At 49.6% G+C, this 14,135-nt stretch overlaps 1 protein-coding gene across 1 annotated transcript in view; it reads right to left on the bottom strand.

The window, feature by feature from the left end:
• PLXNA3 (plexin A3) overlaps positions 1–7,963 on the bottom strand; it is a 560,833-nt gene extending 552,870 nt beyond the window's left edge. Inside the window, exon 1 of the mRNA XM_078664651.1 lies at positions 7,732–7,963. The gene's annotated coding sequence lies outside the window, so the exon portion shown is untranslated. The remainder of the gene's footprint in view (positions 1–7,731) is intronic.
• Between the last annotated feature and the right edge of the window lie 6,172 nt (positions 7,964–14,135).

Genomic DNA, 14,135 nt, shown 5'->3' with positions numbered 1-14,135 from the left:
GCGATTGGATGTGGGGTTGGCCTCCTTCCCAGAAGCCACATTTTTCGGAGCCGCCCCCTCAGCTGGACTCCTGAAGTAGTGACAAGCCTCCTCTCAAATATTTACTTTCTGAGATGTTTAGCTTTCACAGCCTACAAAGTCCTGGAAAAACTTTGATGATCACCACATGTAAACTCTGCATGCACTGCAACAACATGGGCAGGACAATTCAAAGAAAAATGAAGCTCAGAAGTGAAAATCGAAGACTTCCTTTCTCTGGGGCGCAAGGGGAAGAAGCCCCTGGCAACGGAGCTTCGGCCAGGATTCCCAGACCCAGGGTCCTGGCTGCAGTTCTACTGGGCCCTCCTTGGGACGGGTGAAAACTAGGCCTGGACGGTAAATTCTGTTCCGCATGTGGAATTAGGGTAATTTTGCGTTCCGCAGAGAACGCGGAATTGCCAAAAATTCCACGATCCGCGGGATTTTTTGCTTGTCCGCACTTTCAAAATGCGTGTTTGCAAGATATTTCTCCCCGAGCACGCAAACAGCGTTCACGAACAGGAAAAAAGCCCTGCGAACGGGCGGAACAAGCAATTTCGCGAGTTCGTGGAACTTTTGCGTGTTCGCTAAGATTTTTTACCATTTTGCGGAGCTTTGCGTAGCGAGACTACGCAAATTCCACCCACCCCTAGTGAAAACAACACACGCCGGGCTTCAGATCACGGAAAGAACAGGGGTTTGGGCTAAGCCGGTACAAATCTGCCTGGAATCAGGGAGAACGAGGAGGCAGAATTTCCTAAAGACACCTTGTGGCTTTCTGTGCTGCAACAACCCCAACAGCGAACACACACAGAAAAAGAGGAAACGCGAAGGGATTTCTAGATCACACAACTCACAGCACTCGGAATTAAATGAATTTTGTTAGATGCGATCAAAGCTTCAAAGAGCTGCAGTTACAGCAAATTAGAAACTTTAGCCCCCGCTCCAACCCCCAAGACCTGCTCTGAACCCCATAAAAATAAACAGCGCTCTGGATAAAGCAGGATATGGTAAACAGCAAAAAGACAGAGGCTCAAGTCTAAAGAGAGGAACTTAGAAAAGGCAGGAATGCTGCAAAAATATTTTGATTTCTATCCCAAAATAAAAAACCCAAGAGATTATCAGGACAGGCAAAAAGCAACAGAAGGGGGTCACCTACCAATGGGAAAGGTCGCACCTTCAGATTCTGGGACACAACAAAGAAATATAAGGTCCTTATCCATTAGAAGATGAAAAAGAGAGAAAGTGTAGCCATTGGGGGTAGAAGTAAAAAAAAAATAATACCTAGAATGCATCGCTTGGCAACAGCCATGGCCGACACCTTTGTGTCTTTCTGCCCCTTAACTTCCATCCCCTCCGTATGGGCTCTTTAGCGAGAATTAGCATGGGGTGGTCTGGGTAAATGTAGCTTTCCATCACGGTTCAGCCTTTGCTAACTTACCCTCCCTTGGGACCCCGTGCACCCTGGTCCGAAGGCATAGAAGGCACTCCGTGGCACCGAATGCACGGCGGAAGATTTAGCATGCTGGGGTCGTTTCCATAAGAACGACTCCCCGTCACGCCAGGAGGCACTGGGCCACTGACAGATCGCATTAGCCGAGTGGGCAAATAAATAAAGCATGCAAGACCCGGGAGGCAACGGCAGTGCCTGCGGAAGGGGGGGGGGAGGGGGCGAGGGTGGCCCGGCTCGACTCCCTTCCATCAAGCCTACTATCCTTCCCCATCACTGTCACATTGCGGCTGATAAATAAAAAGCAAGGTAAACTCGCAATAAATAACAATCATTATTATTCAAATGCACAGCGGGGATGAAAGGGAGCCGCACCGAGCCGCGGCTCTCCAGTGAAACAGGAAGGAAGAGCGGGGAATCGACCGGCAACGGCAAAACCGCCTTCTCGCCCGCTGTGGTTTTCAGAGGGTTTGTATTGGGGGGGGAAATAGACCCCTTCTGAAAATAAACCGCTGCCTAAAAACACAGCATTGGATAATGTGTGTTACCCTGGGTGCTGTGTCGCTGCAACGAAACATAATAACAAATTGTTCAGGATGGCCGAGCGGCCCAAGGCACCGCGCTCAGCAACAACACGGCGTCTCCTGAGCCGCGCAGAGGCGGCCAGGGACCGTAAGAGGCAGACGCCAAGTCCCTGCTTTGATGGCAAACATACGATATGCAAGGGTGCTGGAGTAGGGGAGGCTCGCGGAGCCCCACCGCACAGGCTCCGTGCCCAGCACGGATGCACCGCGGAGCGCAGGCTTTGCCTTAAAAGGGAAGGAGAAGGTTCAGCCGCCTCCAGCCTCGAGCTGAGCCCGGGCAGCAGCTTCAAAGACACACAAAGAGCAGGTCGGTGGGGTTTCCTCCGATGAGCCTCGGATCCAGCAGCAGGGCCACCTGAGCCCCGACAGCCTGGCACACTGCTGCCAACACGAGGGAGGGGCAGAGCAATCTGGAGAGGCTGGGGCTGGCAAGGAGGACGCTTGGAAAGCCATCAGACACTGCCCGGTGACAGCCAGGAGCACTGACAGCGAGCTATGGGGCACTGTTTGCCAATAAATAAATAAATAATACCAGCATTTGTAAAGCGCACAGCTACCTCCGGAGAAGTGTCCCGGCGCTAGGGGCCCCCGGGAAGATTACGCAAGCTATTGCCCACAGTCATGCCCATTAATCCTCTGAAAAATGCCCACCGGGCCAGTGAGAGTAACTCTTTAAAGCAGTGACATAACACAGAGTACTCACTCAGTAGTGTCAGCAAAAGCCCACTGACAACTACTTAACAGTGGCCACTCAAAGCCTGAAGACTGACACCATCTAAGCAACGCCACTTATATTCAGAGACACTTAGCAGGAGTAATGTCTGCTTAACAATTTGACACAACACTTCTCTGCAAAATCCACCGACACCCAGGGCCAGCCGTTCATGGGCTGAGGTCTACCTCAAACCACGAGCAGTGAGTGAAGTTCACAGTACAGTGTCCCTGTCACACTGAAAGCAGCAAGAAAAGTCCACCGTACACTCTCCCCCATGACACACTGAGCAGTACCACACATTGTCCCCATGACACCGTGAGCAATGAGAGAAGGCAGTGTGCTATGTCCCCGTGACACAGTGAGAGAATCCAGTGTGCTATGTCCCCATGACACAGTGAGAGAATACAGTGTGCTATGTCCCCGTGACACCGTGAGAGAATCCAGTGTGCAATGTCCCCCTGACACAGTGAGAGAATCCAGTGTGCTATGTCCCCATGACACAGTGAGAGAATCCAGTGTGCTATGTCCCCATGACACAGTGAGAGAATCCGGTGTGCAATGCCCCCATGACACAGTGAGAGAATCCGGTGTGCAATGGCCCCATGACACAGTGAGAGAATCCAGTGTGCAATGGCCCCATGACACAGTGAGAGAATCCAGTGTGCAATGTCCCCGTGACACAATGAGAGAAGTCCAGTGTGCAATGTCCCCGTGACACAATGAGAGAAGTCCAGTGTGCAATGTCCCTGTGACACAGTGAGAGAATCCAGTGTGCAAAGTCCCCGTGACACAGTGAGAGAATCCAGTGTGCAATGTCCCCGTGACACAGTGAGAGAATCCAGTGTGCAATGTCCCCATGACACAGTGAGAGAATCCAGTGTGCAATGTCCCCATGACACAGTGAGAGAATCCAGTGTGCAATGTCCCCATGACACAGTGAGAGAATCCAGTGTGCAATGTCCCCATGACACAGTGAGAGAATCCAGTGTGCAATGTCCCCATGGCACAGTGAGAGAAGCTTACAGTACAATATCCCCATGACACAGTGAGAGAATCCAGTGTGCAATGTTCCCATGACACAGTCAGAGAATCCAGTGTGCAATGTCCCCATGACACAGTGAGAAAATCCAGTGTGCTATGTCCCTGTGACACAGTGAGAGAATCCAGTGTGCTATGTCCCCGTGACACAGTGAGAGAATCCAGTGTGCATTGTCCCCGTGACACAGTGAGAGAATCCAATGTGCAATGTCCCCGTGACACAGTGAGAGAATCCAGTGTGCTATGTCCCCGTGACACAGTGAGAGAATCTAGTGTGCAATGTCCCCATGACACAGTGAGAGAATCCAGTGTGCAATGTCCCCGTGACACAGTGAGAGAATCCAGTGTGCAATGTCCCCGTGACACAGTGAGAGAATCCAGTGTGCTATGGCCCCATGACACAGTGAGAGAATCCAGTGTGCTATGTCCCCGTGACACAGTGAGAGAATCCAGTGTGCAATGTCCCCGTGACACAGTGAGAGAATCCAGTGTGCTATGTCCCCATGACACAGTGAGTGAAGTCCACTGTACAATGTCCATGTCACACTGAAAGCAGCAAGAAACGTCCACCGTATGCTCTCCCCATGACACTGAGAAGTCCAGTGTGCAATGTCCCCATGACACACTGAGCTGTATCATGCAATGTCCCCATGACACACTGAACTGTATCAAGCAATGTCCCCATGACACACTGAGGAGCATCATGCAATGTCCCCATGACACACTGAGCTGTATCATGCAATGTCCTCATGACACACTGAGTTGTATCATGTAATGTCCCCATGACACACTGAGGAGCATCATACGATGTCCCCATGACACACTGACCTGTATCATGCAATGTCCCCATGACACACTGAGCTGTATCATGCAATGTCCCCATGACACACTGAACTGTATCAAGCAATGTCCCCATGACACACTGAGGAGCATCATACAATGTCCCCATGACACACTGACCTGTATCATGCAATGTCCCCATGACACACTGAACTGTATCAAGCAATGTCCCCATGACACACTGAGGAGCATCATGCAATGTCCCCATGACACACTGAGTTGTATCATGTAATGTCCCCATGACACACTGAGGAGCATCATACAATGTCCCCATGACACACTGACCTGTATCATGCAATGTCCCCATGACACACTGAGCTGTATCATGCAATGTCCCCATGACACACTGAACTGTATCAAGCAATGTCCCCATGACACACTGAGGAGCATCATGCAATGTCCCCATGACACACTGAGTTGTATCATGCAATGTCCCCATGACACACTGAACTGTATCAAGCAATGTCCCCATGACACACTGAGGAGCATCATGCAATGTCCCCATGACACACTGACCTGTATCATGCAATGTCCCCATGACACACTGAGCTGTATCATGCAATGTCCCCATGACACACTGAGGAGCATCATGCAATGTCCCCATGACACACTGAGCTGTATCATGCAATGTCCCCATGACACACTGAGCTGTATCATGCAATGTCCCCATGACACACTGAGCTGTATCATGCAATGTCCCCAAGACACACTCAGCAGTACCACACAATGTACCCATGACACACTGAGCAGTGAAAGCCGTCCACTGTACAATGTCCCCATGGGCAGTGATAAGTCCAGCGTGCACAGTTCTCGTGACTCTAGAGCGGTGAAGACGACAACCTTGCACTCCTGTCCCCGTGTCACCCTGCGCAGCAGCAGGAGATGACGGTGCAGTGTGTCCATGACAGGGTCCTATCAATGTCCAGCCGACATCCGGGCATCAGCCATACACCATGAGCTAATGCCCCCCAGAAGAGTGGAAGTGGCCCACTGAGTAAGCAATGCTGGTGCCAAGCAAAGAGCAGAAATAGTTCAATCTGGTGTGTGCCCACACACAGAGCAGGAACAGCAAATCACAAAGCCTTGTCCAGCTAATCACTGCTGATGTAGAAAACACCCGCACAATATGATAACATGTTGATGAAACAACCTCTGTAAAGGGAGGCACACTCCCCTAAAAACATGGGCACTGTAGTAAACACTTCTATAAACCCGGAGCAGTCATCAGGAGTTGTTGTATGTGTGCATACTACTGACAAGTACTGTAAGCAGCAGTGGTAAGTAATCTATTTATAAAAAATTTAAAAAATCAGAATATGGAAAGGGGCCTGAAACCTTGAATATACACAATAATCCAAGGCCCAGTGACGAACCAGCAACATACAAGTAGAGTAACAAAGTGCAATGACCACCTTCAGACTTTACAACCCACTTCACCTTTGACCACCTATGGAACCACCGCTGTCTGAAGCCAGGGATGTGTAGGACAAACAAGCCAGTGCAAATGCAAAACACTGGACGCCTAGAGCAACGTAGGGACAAACCTAAGAAATCGACAGGGATTATCTCCACACCAAAGGCAGAGTAAAGCTTTGGTGACTGCACAGACAGGGAGCGAAGGCCACATAAAGCTGCGAAGTCTATAATCATTGAGAGAGAAAACCGTGGATACTGACAGACACGAGTGGACAGCGCTGAAGAATCCACAGTGACCGGCAGTTATCACCTTAGGAAAGTCCACCTCACTACATAAACAAGCATAGGCACAGGAAAGAGCACTGAACGTTATTTATTAGATCAAAAAACTAATCTTGATAACCCAGGCGCTGATGTGTATACATGCATTTTAGCAAACATAGCCATGCAAATAACAGACAATTGTGTTTTTTTTTTTTTTACCCCAATGAAAGAATCTGGCACCTAAAAATGAGGAGCCCGTCGTCACCTGGGCAGGGAGGGGGTGCAAATTAAGAATATGGATTTAAAGAAAATGGTTATTTTGTGAGGGCCACTGGGGGTCATATGATGGTGACTTGGCGGGGAGAGGACCTGTGGCTCCCCCGGAAGGAGTATTTGGGATGTCCACGAGAATCTGTCGGCTGTGGGTTTATTATTTATTTATTTTATAATTTCCTAGACCCGTGAGGGTATCAGAGCGCTTTACAGGATTAAGGGGTGATATGCAAAGCGTAAGGACGGGAGGGATGAAATTGGGAAAGATAGGGGACACATTATACAGGAAAAGCATGCAGTCTAGAGTCCAAGCTGCATGTGGGATAAAAATGACAACAGGTAGATATATTATACAAGAAGGCGCGCAGTCTCAGCGCTTGGGGGGATGCCCAGGAGTGCAGAATAGGTATCATCTGTAGAGGCCGTGGATAATGCCGAGGTGGAGGGTGGGACATGTCGATGAGGTGATTGTAAAGTATTCATTAGATGAGGTATTTTCCCATTAATGACTAGGGTACCCTGCGTTCACCCCAAAAGGGCTCTCTGGCTCCTCCAAGGGAGGGCACCGGTGATGCGCCGAGAGGGGCGGCGGGGATCTGCCAGGCGCGGTGCCCAGTATTAGGGTGCCCCAAATAGACTGCTCATGTGGGGTAGACAACGGGCCAATATTTTATATAAAGGGGATAAAACAAATGTAAAAAACATCCATATTTTGGGGCTTTCAAGTATTCAGTTAAAAAAAAAAAATGAAAATAAATCGCATCAGACACGTTTGCTGAGTGGTCATAAATGGTTATTAAAGCAGGAGGAGGCAGCACCGAGGGCTGCACACAGGGTCACACCTCAGTCCCTCCTGACACCCCCCCGCGTGCACCAATGGCCGGGGTGCTCCTTATGTATCGCAACTGGTTCTCATATAAAGCGCTCTGACACCTCCGGTTAATGTTCGCGCTATAGAAAATCCCATTAAAAAAAAAATTAATGAATGAATGGATGGATGGAAGTGGAGATGGATGCTCTGGCTCTCTCCGGTCTGCCAGAGCCTTCCTTCATCAGCTGGGAAGGGGGAGGGTCCATCAGTCACTGCCCCCCTACCCCCCCACGAGCACCTGCCGCGTTCCCGCTCAATGTACCTGGGCCAGCAGGCAGAGGTGATGGTGACGTCACGGCTCGGCGCGCGGCCCCTTGCCGCCGCGGCTCGAGCGCTCCCCCTCGCGGACGTCTCGCGCCGCGCGCGCGCTGGATCCTCCTCCTATCCTCTTCTCCAGTGGATGTGGGCGTGGCCGGGAGGCCTGACGTCACGAGCATCCGAACGTCCGCCAGGGCACAGATCCGCGCGCTGCCGCCGCCTCCTCCACGGCCACTGAGGCGCGCGCGGCTGGGATAACGGCTTTTAAAGGCGGACCGTACCATCGCCTCCGCTGACGGCGGGGGGAGAAAGAGGCACAATTAACACCCATTGAGGCGACCAACCTTGAACGGCTTGACATCTGTGCTCCGATCTACGCAAGCAAAGATGGGTTTTAGTGGTGTGAGGGTACACAGCTTCTCTGTTCTGCTTATTTTTTATCATTTACCCCTTCTGGGGGTGAGAATGGTGCGCTCCTCGTTCGCTCTCTTAAAGGGCCAGTCGCGGCCGCGGTGGAAAAACACAGGGATTTAAAGCCCCTGCACGGGCGTGTAACCACGGGAATGTGGCATCACGGGGGTGCACCATTGCTGCCTGATGGTGATTGCAGAGCACCTGACAATAAGGATGCTGGGAGCTCACAAACTCTCGGAATACTCAGTGCAGTGTGCCTGACCCCTCCCCAGCCCCTTGGAGACCCCTCTCCAGCCCCATGGCGAGCGTGGCCAGTAGAAGCGACCAAAGGCAGGCGGATAGTTGATTGTAACCCCCAGCAGTGCAGACGGGGCAATGTTAAAAGTGCCAAGTTTCCCATGTTCATGTATGTGCTAGTCCAATTTTTTTTCCCTTTGAATTCTAGGACTTGTAGTCATGGATGTCCACAAGAAGTTGGTGCTTGCCAGGGCTCGAGTTGGGGTACCACGCGGGTGGACGGCGTCCCCCCACTTATTTTACCAGGAGCTCGGTAACTGGAGCAAATGGAGCCACACATTCACTCTTTGGCCTCTCTGGGGTGAGACCGGAGCTCATTCCGAACGCTGCACCCATGCTGGCTTCTCTGATGCAATCGCATCTAAGGGGTGAGCGAGGGCAGACAATGAGTCTGATAGTGCAAGCCACCTTTCGTGACGTCACTTCCTGTCCGCGTCCCCCCAGTTCTTTTTTTTAGGACTTGTGCCCTGGTGCTTGCCTATAGCCGTCACTGCACAGGTGAGGTTGATAGCAGGGTATGAAAGTGTTAGGACACAGGACACTCCTGCTGCCTTGCATTGGGCCAACATCCTCCTGGTTTACCCTGGCACTAGAGGACAGAAATGCCATGCGAGGCTACCAAACGATACACTGGGCCAACAGTTATCATACATCAAATAGCAGAGGGAAATTTGGTGCCCTCTCAGAGTCAGATGAACAAAATGAGGCAGCAGGGAATCCTTTTTGACTTCACAGGTCATTCCCTGGCTAACCTGCCCTTCTCTCCGGGTCTGGTGGCTCAGTGGACTAATACATCCACTGCAGGGGTCTGTGTTCGACCTCATGGTCACAGGTTCAAATCTCGGTGAGTCCACTCAGCCTTTCATCCACCTGAGGTCGATAAAATGAGTACCATTGAGTTGGGTAACAATAAAGAACTGTTATTCTGCGCCAAGATGCCGCGCCAGGGGTGAACGTGCGCTTTACAAATACACATGTTATGTTATTATTACGTAGAAATGAGGCACTCTGGCTTCAATGAAGCAAGAGGTAAGTTTATTGGTACAAATAAGGAGCAGACAACGATTACTGCCAACAACGGAGGTTTCTCTTCTGTTAAATCGCCTTCCCTAGAACTCTCCCACACCATTCGGCCCACATACTGCCCCGTGTCCCAGGATGCGGAACAACTTCTTAATACCGCTTCAACACTGTTTGGTGGCTGGCATCCCAACATGTCCTTCATGTTCCATACGAAAAATCCCCTTCATTAAACCTAACCCGTTTAAGCCTGCTAAGCGCAACACTTTTGAGCATTTTATTTGGCCAGTCCCGGTCGAGAGGATTGAACTACCACGCAAGAAATGGAAAGTGGGCTGCTGCGCACAGACTGCCTGCGTTGCGCTTAGCAGGCTTAAACAGGTAATAAGGCGAGTGAACCGGGAGCCAGTGCTTGCAGCTCACTGGATAGCATAATTTGGTGCAATTTCGATGTTATTAAGGCAGAATCCACTGGAGGATGGGGAATTATGATCTGTAAAAAACTACGAGTCCCAGAAATCTCTAATCAATTAACCCACCAGAGGGTGTAACCTACCAGAAGGATGTTAAATAGAACTGATGATTTGACTCTTTTGCCACACCTTTCTGCCTGCAGACATCACCGTGAGCAAGGAGCAGGAGCTCCGAAAGGCGTAGGGCTGTGTATTTTATGAACGCTGGGATGTCCGGTTTTTCAAGAATAAAAGAAACATTGCTTTAACGGGCAGAATTAGCCTGTTTTCCCAAGTTCATCCTTACAGGTGGGATACCTTCGTTTGACGTTTGAGTATATATATATATATATATATATACATATATATATATATATATATATATATATCCAGATAACTGCTCGAAAAGACTGCTACCCACGTAGAACTCTAGCAGGCAGCATGCAAGCAGACACGAACCCAGATTAAGTGCAAATTCTTGTGCGTTTATTTGTCGGCCATAACGCGTTTCACCACCAGAGTGGCTTGATCACATATATATATATACGTGTGTGTGTGTGTGTGTAGCGTAACAAATGAATGTCCATCAGAGCACCTTTTCACTCCTCAAACAGTGCATGACACAGCGTACAGTATGGCTGTAAATAATCAATATTCTGATCAGTTTCCTCCTTTCTGCAAGTACTTTACACACCGTGTACACTTCTGTGCATCCAGCCAAGTCAATCGTCCAGCCACCCTCTGATACACCACATGTCGAACAACAATCACAACCCATAGCCTCTACTCTTCACTCTCCGTCGTCACAATCCATGTTTGTACCCTTGCATTAGATGGTCGCTCCCGACAAGATGCTCTGTCGACTTACACCAGTAGACCCCAGTTTGGAACATTGAGGTCACCTGTGGGGATAGCCACTTCCAATGCATGGAGCTTTATTACATCATCACACATTAGCTTGCCTCTTTTAGGGCCATATGTATCAAGGAACCAATTTGCGATTCTGTAATAGCGATTTTTAAGAAATCGCTATTTCAGAATCGCAAATTGGTATGTATCAAAAAAATCGCAATTTTTTAGCGATTTCTTGATACTCCTTAATTGCGAATTCGCAAATTGCGAATTCGCAATTAAGGAATACTTTCCCATTGATTTCTATGGGCCAGGAGGCTCATAGGAAGGAATGGGAATTTTTTCTCAATTTGAGATTCGCAATTTGCTAATCGCAAATTGAGAATAATTTCAAGGGTGCAGGGGTGTCCAAAAGACACCCTGTTGCACCCCTGAAATAAGCATAGGTGCACATGTGGTGCACATACATGCCCTAAGGGCATGTATGTGCGTCACATGGCACTTTGAAAAATGCAAAAATGTGCATTTTTCAAGGAATTCGCAACTTACCACCAACCAGAAGTTGGTGGTAATTTGCAATTCCTTAAGGCCATTTAGCAATTTTTTTTGGCTTCTTACATTGCATTTAAGGAATCGCAAAATTTGTGATTCCTTAAATGCAATCGCAAAATAAGGAATCACAAATTTTGCGAATCCTTATTTTGCATGTAGATTTGTGTGATACATACCATTTTTCGAAAATGCTTTTGCAAACGCCGAAATTCTGCGAATTTCGGCGTTTGCGAACGCATTTGGGAATGATACATATGACAGAATGTGAGCACTCGGACAGACATGATGCTTGCGAAGCAAACTCCAAAGCTGAATTTGCCACCCTCAAATAATGAAAAGGCTGTCCTCAGCCCATCGCCTCCATCCATAGCACTCCAACCGCCTCACACGCTGAAGAGCACTACAAACCTGGTGATTTCCAATGAAAGGATGTGAGGAGACAGACAGCTGCTAATGAAAAGGGTAATTATTGTATTGCTGCATGTGTATAGTGCTTCATTCGTCGATGAGGACGTGGAGAGCTCCAGCTTGCATCTGGTTCTTGGGATCCCGTTCGGAGTGTTTGGGTGAAAGGATGTAGTAATCCACATTTGTAAAGCGCGCAATCACCCGTAAGGGTCTCTAGGCGCTGGGGGCCGTCGGGAAGATTAAGCAAGCTATTGCCCAGAGTCACATGGTGCTGGGCTAACCTGCCGCCGGAGCCGGGGATCGAACCGTGATCCCCAGATTCCAGCGTCAGTCGCCCTGGCCGCGGCGCCACACCTCTCCCTAAAGATGTCTGATATAGAATGTCCTATGGGGATTGGGTGAGGTGATTTAAATGATCACAAAAACTCAGAAAAGTGCTCAGCTCAATATGGGGCCACGAAAACATATTGACACTCGGGCCGATTTCAATGTCGGGCGGAAGCCGACTCGTAAACGGAACTGACCGACACCCAGTTGCTAGTCCTGTCCGCCTCATTAGGATGCAACCGAACACTGTTTGGTCGCATTCCAACATTTCCCTATAAGAGCATGCGTTACAGGCGAAAACTGTCCATAATACAGCTCCCATAGGGAAATGTGAGGTATAGTTCATCCCTGCACCCCGTGGCAGGCACCTCAAGGTGCCTGCCATGGGGTGCAGGGACCAACAGGGGGGCACCACAGGGGTCCCCTCGGCCTCAAACCGGAGGCTGCATACACAAGGGAGCCCTGCTGGGGGCCCCCAAACACACTTTCCGATATGGTTTCCATGTCGGACAGGCCAACATGGAAACCATGCCGGAAACCATGCATCGTATTCCCAAGAACGGAAAGGCTCACCCTTTCAAATTACGGGCCGATGGGCTCCTTGAGTCTGTAGGAAGCCAGCCGGAATGACCAGCCAGTTTCACTTCCGCTCAGCTGAATCATTATCAACCGGTCGGAATTGAAACCGACGATGCCAATCGGAAAGACTCTGACCGAACGCCCCGAGGTGTATCAGTTGGGTACAAGAATACTGCAAAATATTTCATGTTTATGGGGCCTCCACATTTTATACATCATCACTTGTCTTTGTTAAGCTTTAATTTCTTTTATGGCAAAGAGCAAGCTACGTTTCTAGATGTTTAGTAGAGAGCAATAAGCAGAGGAAACTGACTGCAGTCAAAAGTGCACTTCATTTCAGTTCCGAGCATCCCAAAAACGTTAGACGCACTACTGCACTTGGAGAATTTTCAGAGCCAAGACAATTTGTGCAAAACCAGATGATTGTTGCAAGGAGATCAAAATCATCACAAACGAGTTCAACAAGCAAGGATACAAGAGCCAGATTATAAACAAGCAAAGAGTTAGCAGGTCTTGCCTTTGGAACCTTTTCTCTTTGCCAATAGTTTTCATCCACGCTGCACTGAATCCCCGATGCTGTGCAGCATGGCTAAAGTAAAAGAAAATGACTTTAACAAGGCTGTCTGCGCTGTTTTGTAGGCACGCGCACCACTTGTGCACACACCTGCTAAATAACACAGGTGCTTTCTTTGTTTAGTTACTGATCATTAAAAAAAAGTGCAAAAGTGCTTGTGTGTTTTTAACCCCTCCCATGCTCATGACGAGCTGACCACGGTGGTCGTGTGCTCATGACGAGCTCAGCTCGTCATGCCCGTTGGAACGCTCGCACGCTGGGCTAATTCCCCTGCTGTGCAAGCGTTCTGAAGAAACCGGTGTGGGCATGACGAGGTCAGCTCGTCATAAGCACACGACCACCGTGGCTCATGACGAACTGAGCTCGTCATGAGCACCGGGGCGCTGTGCGTGCTCCCCGCCCCCCAGCACAGCGGGGGAATAACCCCTGCAGCCAAGGGGTTAAAGAAAAGGGGGGAGAGAGACATGGGGTTTAGCAACCCAGGGGTTGGGGGTGAAAGCAATCTAGGTGGTGGAGGAAGCACCCCAGGAGGGGCAGAAGCAAGCCAGGGGGGTTGGGAGGAAGCAACCCTGGGAGGATGGGTGGGGTGAGGAGAAGCAGCAGGCAAGAGAGCAGTGTAGAAGGGGCAGACAAAAAGCGCATGGGTGTGGAGAAGTACACAGGCAAAAAAACTACGGAGCGAAGTACACAAGGGCAATCGCAATTTGGAGATGGGTAGAGAGAAGCACAGGATGACAGAGCAACACTGAGTGCAGAGGGAGAGAAGTGTGCAAGAGAGACAGCTGGAAAAAACAGGTAATCCCATGGAGTGCTTAACCGAAAGGTAAAAAGCAGTGCTTGAAAAGCAAGCAGCGGAAGCGTAGAAGACAGCGAATCAAAAGCGAGGGTGAAGTGGCAGTGCTCCATGGGCGGGGCAAGCACAAGATTGACCAG

Source organism: Lissotriton helveticus, chromosome 10, assembly GCF_964261635.1.
Source record: "Lissotriton helveticus chromosome 10, aLisHel1.1, whole genome shotgun sequence".
Taxonomy (NCBI): Eukaryota; Metazoa; Chordata; class Amphibia; order Caudata; family Salamandridae; genus Lissotriton; species Lissotriton helveticus.
This window is presented reverse-complemented; position numbering and strand designations above follow the sequence as displayed.